This window comes from Panthera pardus, unplaced genomic scaffold (genome assembly GCF_024362965.1).
Source record: "Panthera pardus isolate Hobbes unplaced genomic scaffold, ASM2436296v1 HiC_scaffold_12, whole genome shotgun sequence".
In the NCBI taxonomy this organism is placed as follows: Eukaryota; Metazoa; Chordata; class Mammalia; order Carnivora; family Felidae; genus Panthera; species Panthera pardus.
In genome coordinates, this window is record NW_026526677.1 from 70,263,727 (window position 1) to 70,281,290 (window position 17,564).

Below are 17,564 nucleotides of genomic sequence, written 5' to 3' on the forward strand. Positions count from 1 at the left end.
CAGGTGATTATCTAAACCATTTTATTATGTAAAAATATTACTGGGATTTTGAATAGGATTACACTGATCAATAAATTGATTTGGGGGAACCAAAACTTTTGAACTGTTTGGTTTCTTCATTTACAAAATGTTTTAGATCTCTCAATAGATTTTTTTTAGTGTTTTCACAAAGTTTTCCACACATTTATTAATATTTTCATATTTTCAGCAGTTAACATTTTTTTTTTTTTGCTAATTGTAAAAAGGACTTATCTCCTCTCTAGTTGATAATTAGATGTAGGAGACAAGTTATAGTCCCTTCTCTACTCAACCTCAGTTTTTTTACTTACATTATCTTTGTATGCTCTTTTTGTAAGATTTTTTTATTCTGAACCAGGAACTACCTGCCAAATATCATTTCAACTTCAAGTGGGGATACTCTATACCTAGAAAGTTATTTTTTCTACTGAAAATAAATTTTGATTGTATGCCAGATACATGTAAGGCTTACTTGCAGAGATAGAAATGGTTCCTGCTACAGAGAAGATACAGATAATGAATTTAACCATAGCTGTGATAAGAATTAGGGAGGATGGCTGGGCACAAGATGAGGGTCCAACCTGCAGCCTAGTTTCATGCGGGGCCACAGCGGGCAATCTTTAGGAGGTGATATTTGAGCTGAGCTCTGAGAGATCAGTAGGAATTAACTAGGCAATGCATGGATGCTCCTGAGAGAGGGATGAGCTAGAATGCAGGATGTTCAAGGAATTAAGATAGGATTTCTGCATCTCTGTGATGCAGAAATGAGTGAGGTGGAAAGGGACATTAGGTAAGTCAGAGGAAAGGGTTTTAGCCTTCAGAGGAAAACAAAGTCACTTTGAAAAAACCTTATATAGGTTTGTTCCTGTGGTTATATTGTCCTAGTCCTTGAGGAAATAGCACTATAAAGTTAATGTTTTTTTAGAAAAAACATTTCCTCCTGGAAGGAGGTAAGTCTAGTTTCTTCCCTGGATTTCCTGACAGAGTTTGTAGCCCTAGTCAAAGACCAACCAGGGCAGCCTGCCATGGATGCAAAAACACGGAAAGCAATTACTCACTTAAGTCCTGTCTGCAGTTCTTGCTACTATTATCTTGAACAAACCTCAGCCTGTTTTGTAAAAGTAGTTGTCTATGGAACAATCATGTTTGTCTCTTCTGTGAAATCTATGGATGATGAGTGCCAAACAGATTTATGAAAGGTCAAATCACCAGCACAACCTAAAAGACAGCCTATCCTCTAAGTGAGACAAGAAGGTTAGGGTAGCGTTCCTCAGTGTTGGCAATATTGACATTTTTCTCCAAATAATTCTTTGCTATGGGGGCTGTCCTTTGTCTTATAGAGTGTTTAGCAGCAGAATCCATGGCTTCTACTCACTAGATGCAAGTAGCATCCCCCTCCAGTTTTGACCATCAAATGTCCTCTAAGGAGCAAAATCTCCCAGGTTGAGAGACACTGAGTTATAGAGATTATAAAAGCCCTGTTCTTCCTGGTTAAAACTATTATACCCATTTTTGTTTTGCCATGAATTCACTCACACACTGTAACATTTGACAAATGAGATTCAGAATTATTCCTAACTGCTAACTCTCCTATAGTCTACAAAGCATTGTCATATATATCTTTTATTCATTCATCTGGGGTGAACATGTATTTAACACATGCTTTGTGTAGGCACTGTGTGGGTTGCTACAAGTTCAAATGAGATAACTCTGCAAGCCACCTCGAGTATGGGGCAAGACAAGGCATAAGTGTCTATCAGAGGCACTGTTTAGAAATGTGGCAGCATTCTCCTAAGACATGAACAGAATGCTTAGAAACCCAGGTGAGGGGTGGAGCTCCCAGGAGTTTAAAATAGAAGTGAAGCTCTGTGCTGCGTCTGAAACATGGTATTTTTTCAGGGTGATGGATTTAGGGAGTGGTTGGGGAGCTGTGAGACCTACAGTAATACTTTACGACATGTATTATGATCATCTCTGTTTTAAGGATGAGAAGACTGAAAGGTTAAACATTTAGTTTAGGGTCACTTAGATAGCAACAAAATTAACCTTTCAATTTAACTATTTTCTGGATTCACATTGTTGCTTTCTCCAGTCAAATACAACGTTATAAGAGAGACTCAGGGAACAGTTTTGACAAATAGTCCTCTCATAAATTTCCCCAAAACTCTAATGACAAAAATAATATTCCCTTTTATTAGTACATTTTACAAGGCACATTCACAGATCTTGTATCCTGTGATCCTTCCACCAACCCTGTCAAGTTCAGACAGTAGGCATGCATTATCATCTCTGCTTTATAGAGAGAAAGGGAACATTCAGGGAGCGTGTTTATGTATAGTGCTCACAAAGCATGCTGCCCTTCTCAGCACGGATACATAGCTCCCATAGCGCAATGTAATGGTTCATTGTATTTTAGCTTGTCATTGTATTTTAGCACCAGGATACTGCCATCATTTTGCTATCCCTAAAAGCAGTTCAATTTCTACACTTAGAGCTGAAATTATAGTGTCTCAAAGCTAAATTTAAAAGAGCAATTTACCGCTGTCCCCATGAAGAAACAGAACCAATCAATGTAATAAAAAAAAATTAAGATCATTCTGTACTCTGTACCGTTGCTTTTGCAGTCGTGTGACTCATAAGGAGCAGCAAACTGCCTGTGATTAGGGAGTATTTAGAAAGCAGGACAGTGTTTGGCCTGCGGAAGGTACTCAAGAAATGTGTTAGAAGGAGAATTGGATGGACAAGTGCATGGATGGATGAGAAGGTGAATGGAAGGATGGTTGCTGTCAGGGTGAGAGATGGTGACTTTCCTGTTGTCTATCTGTTAGGAACGAGCTCCGTGTCACTGGCTTCCACAGGGTTTTTAATCCCGGTTCTTATTTGAACGGAGGGCAAGAACAAGTGAGAAATACTCAAATCAAGGGCAGCTCTTTCATCTAGATATCTCCTTTCTAAGGAGGAGGGTTCAAGACCCATTGGTTGCCAGAACTACTGCAATGATCAGGCTCAAAGATGACCCCCTCCCCACTTCTTTCTACCATCTGTATCCAATTAGTGACCAAGTCCTGTTACACCTTCCTCTTCAGGGGTGTTTCAAAAATGTCCTCACTTCACTTCTGTCCTTGTTACTTCAGCTCAGACCCCTAGGACCTAATTTCAGGGCTGTTACCCTAATGTGTTACCTGGTTTGTCTTCTTCATGTTCTTCTTGAGCACCATATTCAAACTAAAATTTAAATACTTCTTTTGTTGCTTCTTCTGTCTTCCGAAACTTTTAATGGCTGTACATGATGAAGTTCAAATTTCTTATTCTAGCACACTAGGCTTCCCTTAACATAATACAGCCCTTCGTATTTTCTCTTTACATAAACCTACTTAAACCTGAATGGCCTCTTTGTTGTACCCAGAACATGTTTTACATATCACCTCCTACCATGTATTATTTTGTTGAATATTTACCAAGAGCCTTCTATGTAAGCTGTGGTTTAAAACATGAGTATTAGGGCACTTGGGTGGCTCAGTCGGTTAATCATCTGACTCTTGATTTTGGCTCAGGTCATGATCTCATGGTTCCTGGGTTCAAGGCCCACATTGGGTTCTCTGCTGTCAGCATGAAACCTGCTTTGAATCCTCTGTTCCCCTCTGTCTCTCTCTGCCCTGCCCCTGCTTGTTCATTCTCTCTGTCTCAAAAACAACGTTAAAAAAAAGACATGAGTATTAAGAAAAAGAGTATGACAAGACAAAACTCCCGCCCTCAAGTGGCTCAGTACCCTAGGGTAAATGAATAAGCTATTTTATTAGGGAGTGAATGTACCGCCATCATTTAAGAACAAGATGCTGAAGGAACTCAGGGGAAGGACAGCCCTAGACCAAACCTCATGCTTCCTGTTTCGGATCACTTCTGTATCTGTTGCTCAACACTTCCTGTATTATAATTTCACTTCTACCCTGTTTTAGAATTGTTAATCATCCCTGAAGTCAGAGATGACATCTCACCTCTGGCTCCTGCAAACCCAGTTCTGTACCAGACCACCACACATCAACACATACAACAATGAGCAGTTGCTGGTTACTTATTCTCTGAGAAGTGCCATGCCGGAAGCTTTATACACATTTTCCCAATTGATTTCCACAATGCAGTAGGCATGATTGATCTATTTGTAATATCTCTATTTTACATAGTGGTATCAAATAAGTTGCCCAACAACTAGTAGATCGAAGAGCCAGGATCAGAACCCTAACAGTGTGATGCCAAGTCCTATACTCTTTTTTTAAAGTTTATTTATTTATTTTGAGATTGAGTGAGTGAGAGAGAGAGAGAGAGAGAGAGAGAGAGAGGGTTGCTCTTAATCACTTCCAAATCTTTGCATACCAATGATATACTCATGAAAGAGTGAATGTCCCTCTTTCTCTGTAGGTGGTTCCTTTTCCACCAGGATTTCATAAAGCCTTGGAAGAGGTCAGACACATCCAAACATTTTTCTTTTCCTTTAAAATGAGAGATGTTGAAATTGAATTGATAAAAGTGAAAATAGTCATTCCAGAGAAGCCACAAGCTCTAGGTACATGCAATGACATGGTAAGTCCTTGGGACAGGGGCCAGAAAAGTGTGATGAGTACTCAATGTTGACCTGAAAGGACTGGAAATGGAGATCACGAAGTTATCTATATGGGATCACATTATGTGTTCTGTTCCATGTGACCAATAAATAATGAGACCAGGGTGACAATTCCAGGGGATGGAGATGGTTGCTTTCTGGAAAGCTTCCCCAAGTTCCCCTCCTCCCCTAGCCAATGCAGCTGCCTTACTTTGCCCTCTCTTCTGAGAGAGGACTTCTCATTCTTCTCCAGCTGCAAAGCATTAAAGGGACAGAATTACAGGGAGGAAGCTCGCCTGTGCAGAGGGAAAATGAGCTGCACTGGGTTTGGCAGGATTTGGCAGCTGTTCCACATCGGCCACTGTAATAAGGTAAGGGAAGAGGGATTGTGCTAGTGAACAATGCTGGTCAGTTGGCTCCTACCCCACCTCTCATCTGAGCTTGTCTTTGGGCTCTGGAGAGGTTTTTATAGCATTAGGGCTTTTTAAATCGTCTGATGATGTTGACATAGCTGAAGCAAACCTGGAGGATACATTCTAGGTCAGAGCTATCAGAAGGAATTATGATAAAGTGGAAAGAACATAGAACCTGACTTCAGGAAATGCAGTTCTGACAGTGGTTTGGCCTCTTAGCAGTTCTGGGACTATTCCTGGCTTCAGCTTAGTGTCTGCAAATGGAGATAAAAATCCTAGTAGAAGGGTTGTTTTGATGATTACATACAATTGTACTTATGGGAGAGTCTAAAACATGAGAGACATTTCATGTTTTTTTCTCATCTTTAGACACCCAGTTGAAGATTCCTCCCACTCTCATCCTCACCCCAGTGGATTTGGGTGGAGACTGGTCTTGGATGACCAATAGAAATAAGTAATTAGAACTAAGATGCAAAAGCAAATAATTGTACAATTGGGCCCCAAACCATGTGTGAATAAATATCTCCAGCCTTTTTCCTCAGTCCCTAAGGAAAATTACGGCATTTTCTGCTCTTCTCTGTGATATGGTTTGTCAAATTCCCCTTTATAGGTCTGAAGACCACTGGAATTGATCGAACAATTAACAATTTTCCTTGTTTTCCTGTAGATTTATAGCTTTTTTTTTCTATTTAATTTACCCTAAGAACTGAAATCTCATCCCAAGTGAATTAATAACATAGAATGCAGTAAGAGATTAGAATATGTAATGATTTCAAAACACTGAGATTTGCCTTTGTCCAAAAACTATATTGGCTTTCTGCTTGAAAAATAGAAAGTGACTTGCTCATAGAATTTGCCTTAAATCAGGCAAGAGATTTACAATCTTATTTTGTCACAGTCCACAGTTGTGCTGTAGGTGATATAATAAAAGACAGGACTGAGCTAGCCCACTGGAGGCCTTGGTACAAAGTACCCTCTCTGGATGGAAGCAGGCCAGCAACTTAATGTGAAAAGTGCCAGCTCCATTCCAGCCCTTCCCAGGTTGGTGCTCATGTGGGAAACCTGGACCACTGTTCCTGGTGGCCCTGATTAATGGGATCACAGAACCCCAACCTCATTTAAAGACTTTGTCTGTGGTATCAATAGATAATGATTATAGGTTGCATGTAAACCTCCATGTGTCTTACTCTAATATCAAATATAAGTTAAGGATTGATCAGAATTATAAAGAAAAAAATATTGATTAAAGTATTAATAAAAATTTATTTAGTACCTATGATGTGCTAAATATTGAGATAAATGCTTTCAAAAGCATTGTTGCATTTGAATCCACAGTAAACCTGGAGGAAGTTGTTATTGTCCCTATTTTACTGCTGAAGACATTGTGGTTCAGAGGTGAAATAAAATCACACAGGAAACAACTATCAGAGTCAAATTTTGACTTGTATTTTTTTAAATACATTATGCTGCCTCAAAACTTTCTATCTGTATGATACTATCAAATTCCCTTTATCCCAGCATAATTTGTCATGTAGATTATTCTTCCAGGACAAATATGTAGGAGATAGGCTGATATTAAACTGTATCATGGCTTTAATTTGGATGAATTCTTTTTTTTCCTTTTTTGATTGATTATATCTTCACTTGCCAGTGTCATGAACTGGTCAGAGAAAAATAAGCAATGATCTATTTGACCTATAAGCATCCATGAGGCAATGTGCCTAATAAGAAATATATTCATTCATTAATCATTTGTTCAACAAATAAACATTTATTAACATCTTATTTTGTTTTACACTTGGCTGGACATCATTCAACATTATGAAAATAAGAATGGGATTTCAATAAAGGATTGTGCTCAAGTAGGGAATACAATCATGTAAACAAATAATTAGGATACTCATCCTACAAAGATCTGCCAAGCTGTTGTCATCTCTACAAGTCCTCTTCAGTTATATTACATATCTTTTGTGTTATGATGGCACACATACATGCTTTGTTAGCAGTTAGCCATATAATATGGAAATTTTCTGGTTATATTTTATCTCCCAAATGGAAAGTATGCTATTCACTGGCAGGGATTTTCTCTTCTCTTTATCCCATGCCTGCTATGTGTTTGTGACTATCAATATTTAGGTAATTAGGTCACATAGTACAGAAAATGTACTAAAAACAGAGTAATGTACCAGCTTCAATGGGAGCATGATGAAAGAGTTGGGAAATTCTCAGAGGAAGTCACCCTTGAGAGAGAAGAAAGGGTAGCTAACAAGTGCAATAATGGGAATTTTAAAAGAATGATGGAGGAGGAGGAAAAAATCTAGGACATGAAGTTAGAGTGTATGGTATAATCAAAGAGAGCCATGGATGTATGAGTGTGCTAAGGGAACAATGAATGATCTAAGAGACAGGAATGAGGGGTGATTAAACATGGATGCACAAGGGGTGTGCCTGCATGGCTCAGTTGGTTAAGCATCCAGCTCTTGATTTCAGCTGGAGCATGGAGTCAGCTTGGGATTCTTTCTCTTTCTTTTTCTTTGCCCCATACGCTGCTCACACACATGTTCTCTCTCTCTCTCTCTCTCTCTCTCTCTCTCTCTCAAAATAAATAAACATTTGAAAAATAACAAGAATTGGCAAGAAATGACAACAGGTAGGTACAATGATAGACTTTTGAAAGTTGTATAGAGGGATCAGAGTTTAAATCATGTGATGTATGGTAATGAGGGGTCATAGAGGGTTTGCTAGGTCTGAGACTGACAAATAAGACTGGCATTTTTCAAAGATCAATTGTCAGTTTACCATTTTCATATGTGTGTTTCTGTTCTTTGGATTTTTGGGGTGGGGGAAGTTGTGGGAATAACACAAGGGAGGTTAAGTTGCAAGGAGCAGTCATGGTAGGGGTACTGGAAAGGTTATCATCTAAACTTATAATCTTATTTTAGTTCACAGGAATTATAAAAGAAACTGCATATGGGTATAAATGTTGAGGGTGGGATTTGTAGCTCTTATTCAATGATGTCTGCCAAATGAGAAATTTCTGTGTCTTTATTAAATTCCCCCAGAATATTAGTTGGTGGTTTTCTTTAAGACTGTTGATAACTCTGGATTTTTAGAAAACTGCTCTGTTCCCATGACTATCTGAGTAGTTTTTATAAAAATAATAATCAAAACACAACAAATTTATTCATTGTAATCTCATTAGGCAATATTACCCTCTCTTCCTCCTTTTTGTGGATCTGTTTCTAACTCTGCACAAGTATCAGGTTTTTCCTATGGGTTTGTTTGCCTGTGTTTCATGTTGTCAAACCACTGTATAATTATTGAGTCATATCAACTTCTTGACATTACATGATGACAGTAGCAAAGAGTTGGCTCATCTGCACAGTATGTTTTACAAATTGTGTACATTTAACTGTTACTGATTGATGGTTGTTACCATGAGAGCTTATCATTAGTCATATAGGATAATGCAGTGTAACAAGTCTTAACTAAAGTCAGAACACCCATGTTTTACTCCCAGCTTTACCAGCTCATCCATAAAATGTAAATCATGCTAAAATGGAAACTATACTTTTTTATATCTCAAAATATTTCTGTGTGAAACCTGAACAGATGTAAAAGTCAATCACTGTGCTCTAGCCCCCAGACAGAAGGCATTGGTTCTGAGATAGAACTTAACTAGATCTCAAGCCTATCAGAGACAATAAGCTCCATGAGAACCATTTCAGGCCAATAATGGGCTGTAAATTATAGGCCATGTGAAAAAAATTGCTGGAAACTTCTTCATTATTTTTCTTAAAAATGGTGGTAAGGTATTTCACCCCAATAAAGAATAAAGGTTAAAACTGCTGGAATGGGTTAGACTGTCAAGAGTAATGATGGATAGTATTGGAATGAAGGTGATAACATGAAGGTGAAGTAGCGATGGGGGAAATTTGGATTTTTGTAGACATTTTGGCCACTACATCAAGTGTTATTTAGAGACTCTTTTCTGAATTGTTCAGTTATAGAAGACTATAAATTTTCTTTTCTTTTCTTTTGGTTTAAACCATTTTGTGGTAGACTTTTCTATCATTTTTATTTCAAAGAGTACTACTAATTTTGATAAAGTTGATTAGATAAAATAAAAATTAGATAAAATTATCTCTTGGTCTTTAGGCTATGATTTCTCAGCAAAGCTAATTTGGAAATGTTACCATCATATTGTTTGTGGGATCACTGGCAATCCAAGCAGATAATGCAGAAGAGATGGTCCCTTTCAAATGGCCATTCAATTACTGGTTTCATTATTTTCTAGTTTTGAAATTATTTTCACATCACATAATCGGACAGTAAAAATTTTGAAGCATTATAGTATATAATTAACCACAGAGACTAGTTATTTGAGTTATTTCCTATAGTCTTTTAAAGATCCCTGGGAAACACTGGGGGCTTTTTTTTTTTTTTAGATATAATTGTATTTGTGTATACACACATATTTGTGTGTGTGTATGTATGTGTATATGCACACATATATACGACCATCCACATAGATATATGGAAAAGTACACATACAACCACTTTTCTTTATGTGCATCATTTTACAACTTTGGGAGTACTTACATATTATTTAATTTGATATTTATGATAACTCTAGATCAGTGTCTAGTCTTAGTTTTAGCATCAGTACTGGACTGCTGCTAGCCTCTAAGCTTACTTAAATGATAAAACAAATCTTTCTACCACTAAAAACATTGAGTAGACTTACTTTTTCCTATTTCAGCTCCCAAGTATAGTTAAAAACCCTGGACATTATATATCAAACAAACATAACTTTGAAAAATAGAAAAAGACAAACAGTCTAGGGCCTGGGGAATCCAAGGAATAACATAGTGGTAAATTCCTTGGATTTTCTTTTGCATCATATATCCCAAGCTGCATGTAGAGAAATCAGCAACTCAGTAACACCAGTGGGTACAGATTTAAAGAAATACCCCAAGAGAAACCCACTCTCTTTCTCTCACCATAGGACAAGGAAAGGGACATCATAGCAAGACAAAAAACTTTTAGACAAGGACATGCTCTGGCCAAACACCACAGAAAAGAGCTGAGGTCCTGTATGAAATTCCAGGTAGCATAGATGGAGTGGAAAGTCTAAACCTTCACTATTGACAAGCTCTAATGATATGCCCCAGCCCCAGTGGCAAGGTGAGCAGAGGCCTACAGTCGCTGGCACTTTTATCCTGCTAGGTGACACCTTTTATCCAGACAGGTGACAGGCCACCTGACTGTCAGTGGAGACCACATAGGGAGCTGGACTTCCATACCCACCTGACAACAATGAAGCATTCCCCACCCCTCTTGCTGGGGTTCTATCAGAGGTGGCCTGGTGGAGAGTCAAGAATTTATTACCACGCAGTAGTAATGAGGCCATCTCCCTCCAGGTCTATCTAGTAGGAGCCAGGTGGAGAGCAACAAAATGGCACCATTCCTCCTCCCAGCCATGTGGTATCAGCAGAATTCTAGTGGAGAGCATGAGCTACCATCCATGTGTAGCAGTAATAAGGCATCTCTTCTTTTTTTTTTAAATGCTTATTTGTTTATTTTGAGAGAGGAAGAGAGTGAGTGGGGGAGTGTCAGAGAGAGAGGGAGAGAAAGAATCCCAAGGCAGGCTCTGTGCTAGCAGCACAGAGCCCATTGTGGGGCTCAAACTCACAACCCATGAGATCATGGCCTGAGCTGAAATGAAAAATCAGACCCTTAATGAACTGAGCCACCCAGGCACCGCAATAAGATATCTCTTCCTTTTGACAGTGTTAACTGAAACCAAGTGAGGCACCTGGACTTCTACTCAGTCAGTCAGTAATGACATGGTTGACCTCTCCTTCCCCTGCTGACACAGTGTCAAAGGCAGCCCACTAAAATAAGATTTAAATAAGACCAAGAGCCTCATAGAATCTAAAATGTCTAGGTTTCAATAGAAACTCACGTATCATACAAAGAACCAGGAACATCTCAACTTGAAAGAGAAAGATATTAATAGACACTAAGGATGAGGTAACACAGATGTTAGAATTATCTAAAAGGGATTTTAAAGCAGTCATTATAAAAATTCTTCAGTGAATAATTATGTATATATTTGAAACAAATGAGCAAAAGGAAAGGTTTCAGGAAAGAAATGAAAGATTTAAAGAATGACCAAATGGAATTTTAGAACTGTAAAATACATGAACTAAAATAGAACTCAGTAGACAGATTCAACAGCAGAATGGAGGGGGCAGAGGGAAGTATCAGTGAAATGGCACAACATTTTCCCAGGGCTGGAAAAAAAAAGAACTGTCAATTTACAATCTTATAGCCAACAAAAATATCCTTCAGAAATGAAAGAAAAAAAAACACAGGACAGTTTCAGATGAAGGAAAACTAGGGAAATCTGTTACCATAAGTCCTACCATAAAAGAATACATCTAAAAGGAAGTTCTCTACACAGAAATTATAAAAGATTCCAGAAATACCAGGAAAGAAAAAAACAAAACACTGTAAGGAATTAAATTTTATGAGTAATGACAATAGACTTATCATTTTGTATTTTATTTTCTAAATTAGGCTTGACAGTTGATACGAAATTTATAACACTGATGTAGTTATTGATTTATATTTTTTTAAATTGTATTTTATTTTAATTCTACTATAGTTATATAGTATAGTTATCATACAGTGTTATATTAGGTTCAGGTGTACAATATAGCGATTCAACAATTCCATACATCACCTAGTGCTCATCACAAGGGTTATTGGTTTTTGCAAAGGAAAATGTAAGACATTTAAAGTATAAATGGGGGGGGGGAGTGAAAGGACATAAAGGGAGGTGAGGTTTCTATCCTTCACTGAGCTGATGAAATGTCAACCCCAGCAGACTCTGATAAGTTATGTATGTATAATACCTGAGAGAAACCACTAAAAAAGCTATGTGAAGAGATATACTCTAAAACATAATAGATAAATCAAAATGGAATTCTAGAAGATATTCAAATAACCCAAAGGAAGGCAGGAAAAAGAAATGAACAAACAAAACCAAAACAAATAAAATGGATTCCATTTATATAATATTCTTCAAATGACAACATTTTAGAGCTGGAGAACAAATTATGATTGTCATGGTTTACCAGTGGTAAGAGGGAGTGGCTATAAAGAAGGAGCATGAGGGAAGTCTTAGCAGTGATGGAATAGTTCTGCATCTTGTTTGAAGCATTAGTTACCTAGTCTACACATGAAAATATAACTCAGAGCTAAACACCATTGGGGCAACCTGGATGAAGGGTGCATGAGACCTCTTAGAACAATCTCACTATTTCCTGAGAATCTCTATTTCAAAATAAGGTTTTTAAAAATAATGCAATAATTAGAACCAAAACAAGACTTTATGTCTCTCGTGTCCCAGACCAACTTTCCTCTCCTGTATTACATGGCTATTGAAATAGCCAATGGTAAAACATTAGGGTTATGAACATCCTACACATCTGAAATGTTAGTTCTTTTTTTTTTATTAAAAAAAATTTTTTTGAGATAGTGCACATGCACTCACGTGCAAGCAGAGGAGGGGCAGAGGGATAGGGAGGGAGAGAATCTTAAGCAGGCTCCATGCTCAGCGTGGAGCCTGATGCGGGGCTGGATTCCACAACTGTGAGATCATGACCTGAGCTAAAATCAAGAGTCAGACGCTTAACTGACTGAGCCACTGAGGCGTCCCAAGTTCTCTTTTTCAAAATTACAGCTCTGTCAACACTTCTTTCCTTATTACACTATAGTTGTAATATCAGAGTCACCAGGTCTCAACTATTCCATGAGAACATTCCTAACTCTGCTAAGAAGTTACTGATATTCAGAATTTCTATGAACTCAAATTTATCCCACACCATGTAACATGGGCATATGCAGCCTAGTGCTTTTCACTGGGTCATGTTTGCTAGCCCTACTTACCTAATTAGTTTATGAGTGCCTTAAGATCAGCCACAAGGGTTATATTTTTTCCTGTCTGTACACCTGGCTCAGAGGTATTTGTTAAATCCCTTATAGGCTGATGGAATGATAGTCAAGTGCATTCATTAAAAAGTTGTTTGTAAAATTTTCAAAAGTAAATTCTTTTCAAGATTGACTTAAATGGCATTCCAGAGATAGATTTTCCAAGGAATTCAGATGTTTCCCCAAGTAGTATCTATTTTTTATTGCCAAAATTTTAGCCACAGCATTTCACACAGGACCTTAATGTTGCAAGGAAAGAAAATCCAATTCAAATTGTCTTGAACAATAAAGGACATTCAATAAAGGCTAATGTAACTGAAAGTTTAGTAGTAATTCAGTCATCGCCTGATCTGGGGGCCAGGTGCTGCAACAAGGATCTGACTTTCTGATCTCTGCAAGGTTGGGTTCTGTCACAGATTTTACAGTGCCCTGGTCACTCCAGTGTTCCCCCTGATTATCATGAAGTGCCTGCTGGCTTTATTTTTGACACTTTTACATCACAATCCCCAGAGAAATAGTTTCAAAGAAGAGAGAGAAATCTTTTCTTTCTCAGGTTATACAGCAAAAGTCACTTTGCATCTCTTTGACCCTGACCGACTAATGTGCCTCTTTCCAAATTCTATCATCACAACCAGGAGGATTAAAAACACAAATTAGCTTTAGCAAATCATGAACGACTCATGGATCTGAGGGTGGGAATCAATAGAACTCAAATTAAGTGGTTGAGAATATATGGGTAATGATTCCTCCAAAGCAAAATTTGGGTATATTGATGGTTGGAAGATGATGCGGATGCTGAGAACATAACCAACAATGTTCACTGCATCAATATTGGGGAAAGCAGAGACTGTGACTAGGCAGGACTTCAGAATCCCTTTGCTTTGGATCTGGGCCAAGAATCTGTAAATATCAGTTTTAAGTCTGACTTGTATTTTGTTGCACTGGGAAATTCAATTAACTTCTGAGTTCTAGCCCTAAAAATGTATTTTGGTGGAGATATTGCTGCTTTACTCAATGCTTGTGAGGACTAAATGAAATAATGATTGCAAAAGTGCTTTAAAATCTGTATTTAGTATTAAATAAAGATAAAATGACTGTGTATCTCCCACATGTATGCCTGCATGCTGGTATATTTATATATGTATTTTTCCTTTTCTTATTTTCTTTTTCTTAGAGTCCTTTTTATTAAAATATCTTTAAAAATCCCATAAAATCATGTTTGTGAAAAAATATACTGTTTTTTCTTCATTTATAAATGCAGAACAATTTTATTGCTGGTCAATAAAGGAAGGTGTTTGTGAGGAATGAATATCTGTGAGATATTTTACATGTGCTATCTCAGTAAATTTTCCCCTGCCCGCCATTCCATGAGGCCAGTACAATTGACCCAGCCTTCACAGATGTGGAAACTGAGTTGAACTATCTCATCACACATTAGCAAACAGCAAATCTAGATTCAAACTCAAGTCAACCCGACAACGAGTCTCTACTCTTTCAACAACAGAATGTATTTGCTAAAAGGAAAATCTAAGTTCCCTCAGAGCAAAAGAATATTTGAGGTTTAAACAGATATCCCCCTAAAATTCAGGCTGTCTAAAGAGGTATTTTCAGTGTCTTTAGCTCCTGTATAGCTGCTCATATGTCTAGTATTTAAGATTTCAGTTTAGCCTAATCATCTTGCCATCTGCTCTGAAATGATGAGCCCATCTGTCAAGATATTCAAGACAGTATCAAATTCCATTTATTCTATGAGAAGACAATGACTCTTGAAATACCAAATTTGAATATGTCTGATTACAACATTGTGTTATGCTCAAGAAACTGCAAAGCCAAGTTCCATATTTGAATGATAGCTGAAGTCCCAGCATCAGTAAGGTGATGATGAGGCAACCAAATTAGAAAAATCTAGACTGTCAAACACTGATTTGGACATATTTCAGTTCCAGTATGATGACCACTATCTTAATTATTCCTTCATTATGTTGAAAAATATGCATTCTCTAGAAGTTTTGGAAGCAATATTCTTATACTTATTTATATATCATTTTTCAAAGTATTTTTAATTCAATTACTTATGTAATCTTCATTTAATATAAATATACACTATTATTACTTTCCATTTTACATATTTTTATATTTATTTTAGAAATAACCAAGTCATGTTCTAAGTGGAATTGCCAGTACGTACTTCTAAAAGGAAAACACATGAACCATGGGAGTTCCCCGCCAGGAACAAAGATGTGATATTACAAAGGTATAACAGGTAATGCCACTATATCCTTTACTACTACTACTACTACTACTACTACTACTACTACTACTACTGCTAGTCAAATCAGTTTGAACAAACAGGCCCTTAGAGTTTAACATGAGTTGACTTATGAGTGTGTTTTTAGGCTACATTGGTAGAGATTATCCTCTCTTCACACCAACCTTGTAATAAAGCAAGTGCTTAACTGTAGGGTCATTTAGTTTATAAATACAAATTAAAATTTCTCAAATACTTTCTCAGTTTTTAAGTCAAAATAGTTCCGCAAATATGTATGAACCATCTCCTACATCCCACCTGTGTCTCCAATTCTGTTCCATTTTAGCCTTGGGTTGCCTGTCGCATCAACACTTTTTTCTGCAGCTGCTGAATGGATTTCTTACACTAGAAATGACACCTCCAAAGTTCTGATGTTCTCATCCTAAATTACTCCAATAAACTCCCAAACTTGTAGAGGGGTAATAGGACACTTAAATAGATCATAGGAGAAGCCTATATACACCAAATTTAAGAAATTGCACCATTCCCAGAATCCTAGGTATGTTACAAACTGGACACATAACACTATTATTAGTTTAGACGATTAAGATACTGCGTTAGTGTAAGAAAGCGATAGACAAGAATTGAAGGAAAAAGAAAAAAATCTCCCATGTTTATGTTTCCCAATATTCCAGTCTATTTTTCTCTATTGAGTTCATGATCCCTAAAATTAAGAGAAATAGTTGAGAGTATATCTCAGAAGGGTTATCTACACTACCAACTGTATCTCTCCCATGTTGCTGAAGGCCACGGTGTCGTGAAAACTCATGCTGTTGCTGTTGGTACTTTCATATCTGAGGTCTTTAGGGGCTTGCTCACTCTTGTCCCTTTCTGATCCATCTTTAGAAAAGAACAATCTAAAATAGAAATCTCATCAGATAGCTCCTCTTTAAAAAAAAAATTGTTTGCTGGGTCCCCTCCATTATCATCATGAGAAGGGAGGATACTCAGCTGAGGTGTTCTGGCCTTTGTATCCCATTCTAACAGTTTTGCATCTCTTTTTGCACTTATGCTATGTTCCAGCAACACTTTAACCTATGGTTCCCTGGAACAAACCATGACTGAGTCAGATCAGGTCTTAGGTCTGCTTAAAACCATCTTAATGGCTGCCCATAGCAATTAAGGTAAAACCTGAACTTATTCTGTCTGTGTAGCAGACACTGCATGATCTGGATACTGCCCTCCAGCCTCTTCTCTTACTGCTTTATGCCTGTCTTCTATTTTAATTACATTCCAAGCTCCCTCTTCCTGTGAGACTTTTATATGTGCTGTTCTATCTACTTGAAATGGTCTTTTTGTCCTTCCTTCCCATGACCTATCCCTCTTATCCTTTAGATACCAGCACAAATATCTTCTTCTCAGAGTCCATCCATGCCCACTCTATTTAATGTAATAATCCTTTATAAAGGAATCAAATTATTTTACTCATTAGGACTTACCAGAGTGTCAAATAGTTGTTGAATAAATCAAGTTGAATTTCTTCCTCAGATTCTTTTAGTTTCCCTCTAAAGTCTTTGCTAACCATCTATATGGAATCCATTTTTCTGTTGCTTCCTGATGGCATATTGTATATATTCAAGTGTGTTGCATTTAGTTATTTACATCCCTATTATCTCTACCAGTCTTTGAGGTTCCTGAAGCCTATATCTCATACATATTTGTATTTCCAGGACTTGAAAAATACCAAGTTTTCAATAGTGCCAGCTGAAGTAAAGGAATGAATGAATCCCATGAGCAAAGTTTGACTCTATGTTTGAGTAACTTAGGATCTCATGGCACCAAATATGTGTTAGTATACAGGTTCATGGTCAAAGTATAGAACCATATTAAAGGATTTAGTCTAGCAGACAAATATGTCTTATGTTTACCTTTCTTCTTTTTCTACCCCAACTCCTACAAAGACATATTCAACTGGGAAACTTTTCTTAGCCCCCAGGTGCTAAGGAAAACATGTCTTTTCTGAACAATACCAAGCAGATTTGCTATGCCCTGCATACCCAGACAAACCCTGCTATCCTATGCCAGAAGCCTCATCTCCCACTCCTTTACCAGAGTAATGCCACTATTTGGGTTCTCTCAGCCCTAGCCTCCCTTCTCTGGCATTGTCTGCTAGGACTTGATGAAGGAGTCCATCTAAATGACTGTATTTGTATAAGCTGACTCAACTTTTGGCCAAAGATGGTTGAACTAATGTGGAGACTGACTCAAGCTCAGCCAAACAGATTCA

General features: G+C 37.5%; 1 long non-coding RNA gene across 2 annotated transcripts in view; it reads left to right on the forward strand.

Moving 5' to 3' along the window:
• The window catches only part of LOC109267319 (uncharacterized), a 204,525-nt gene that overhangs the window by 149,872 nt on the left and 37,089 nt on the right, over positions 1–17,564 (forward strand). For both annotated transcript variants that reach the window (XR_008421243.1, XR_002080029.2), the window contains exon 3: positions 15,176–15,292. This is a non-coding gene — a long non-coding RNA (uncharacterized LOC109267319). The remainder of the gene's footprint in view (positions 1–15,175; positions 15,293–17,564) is intronic.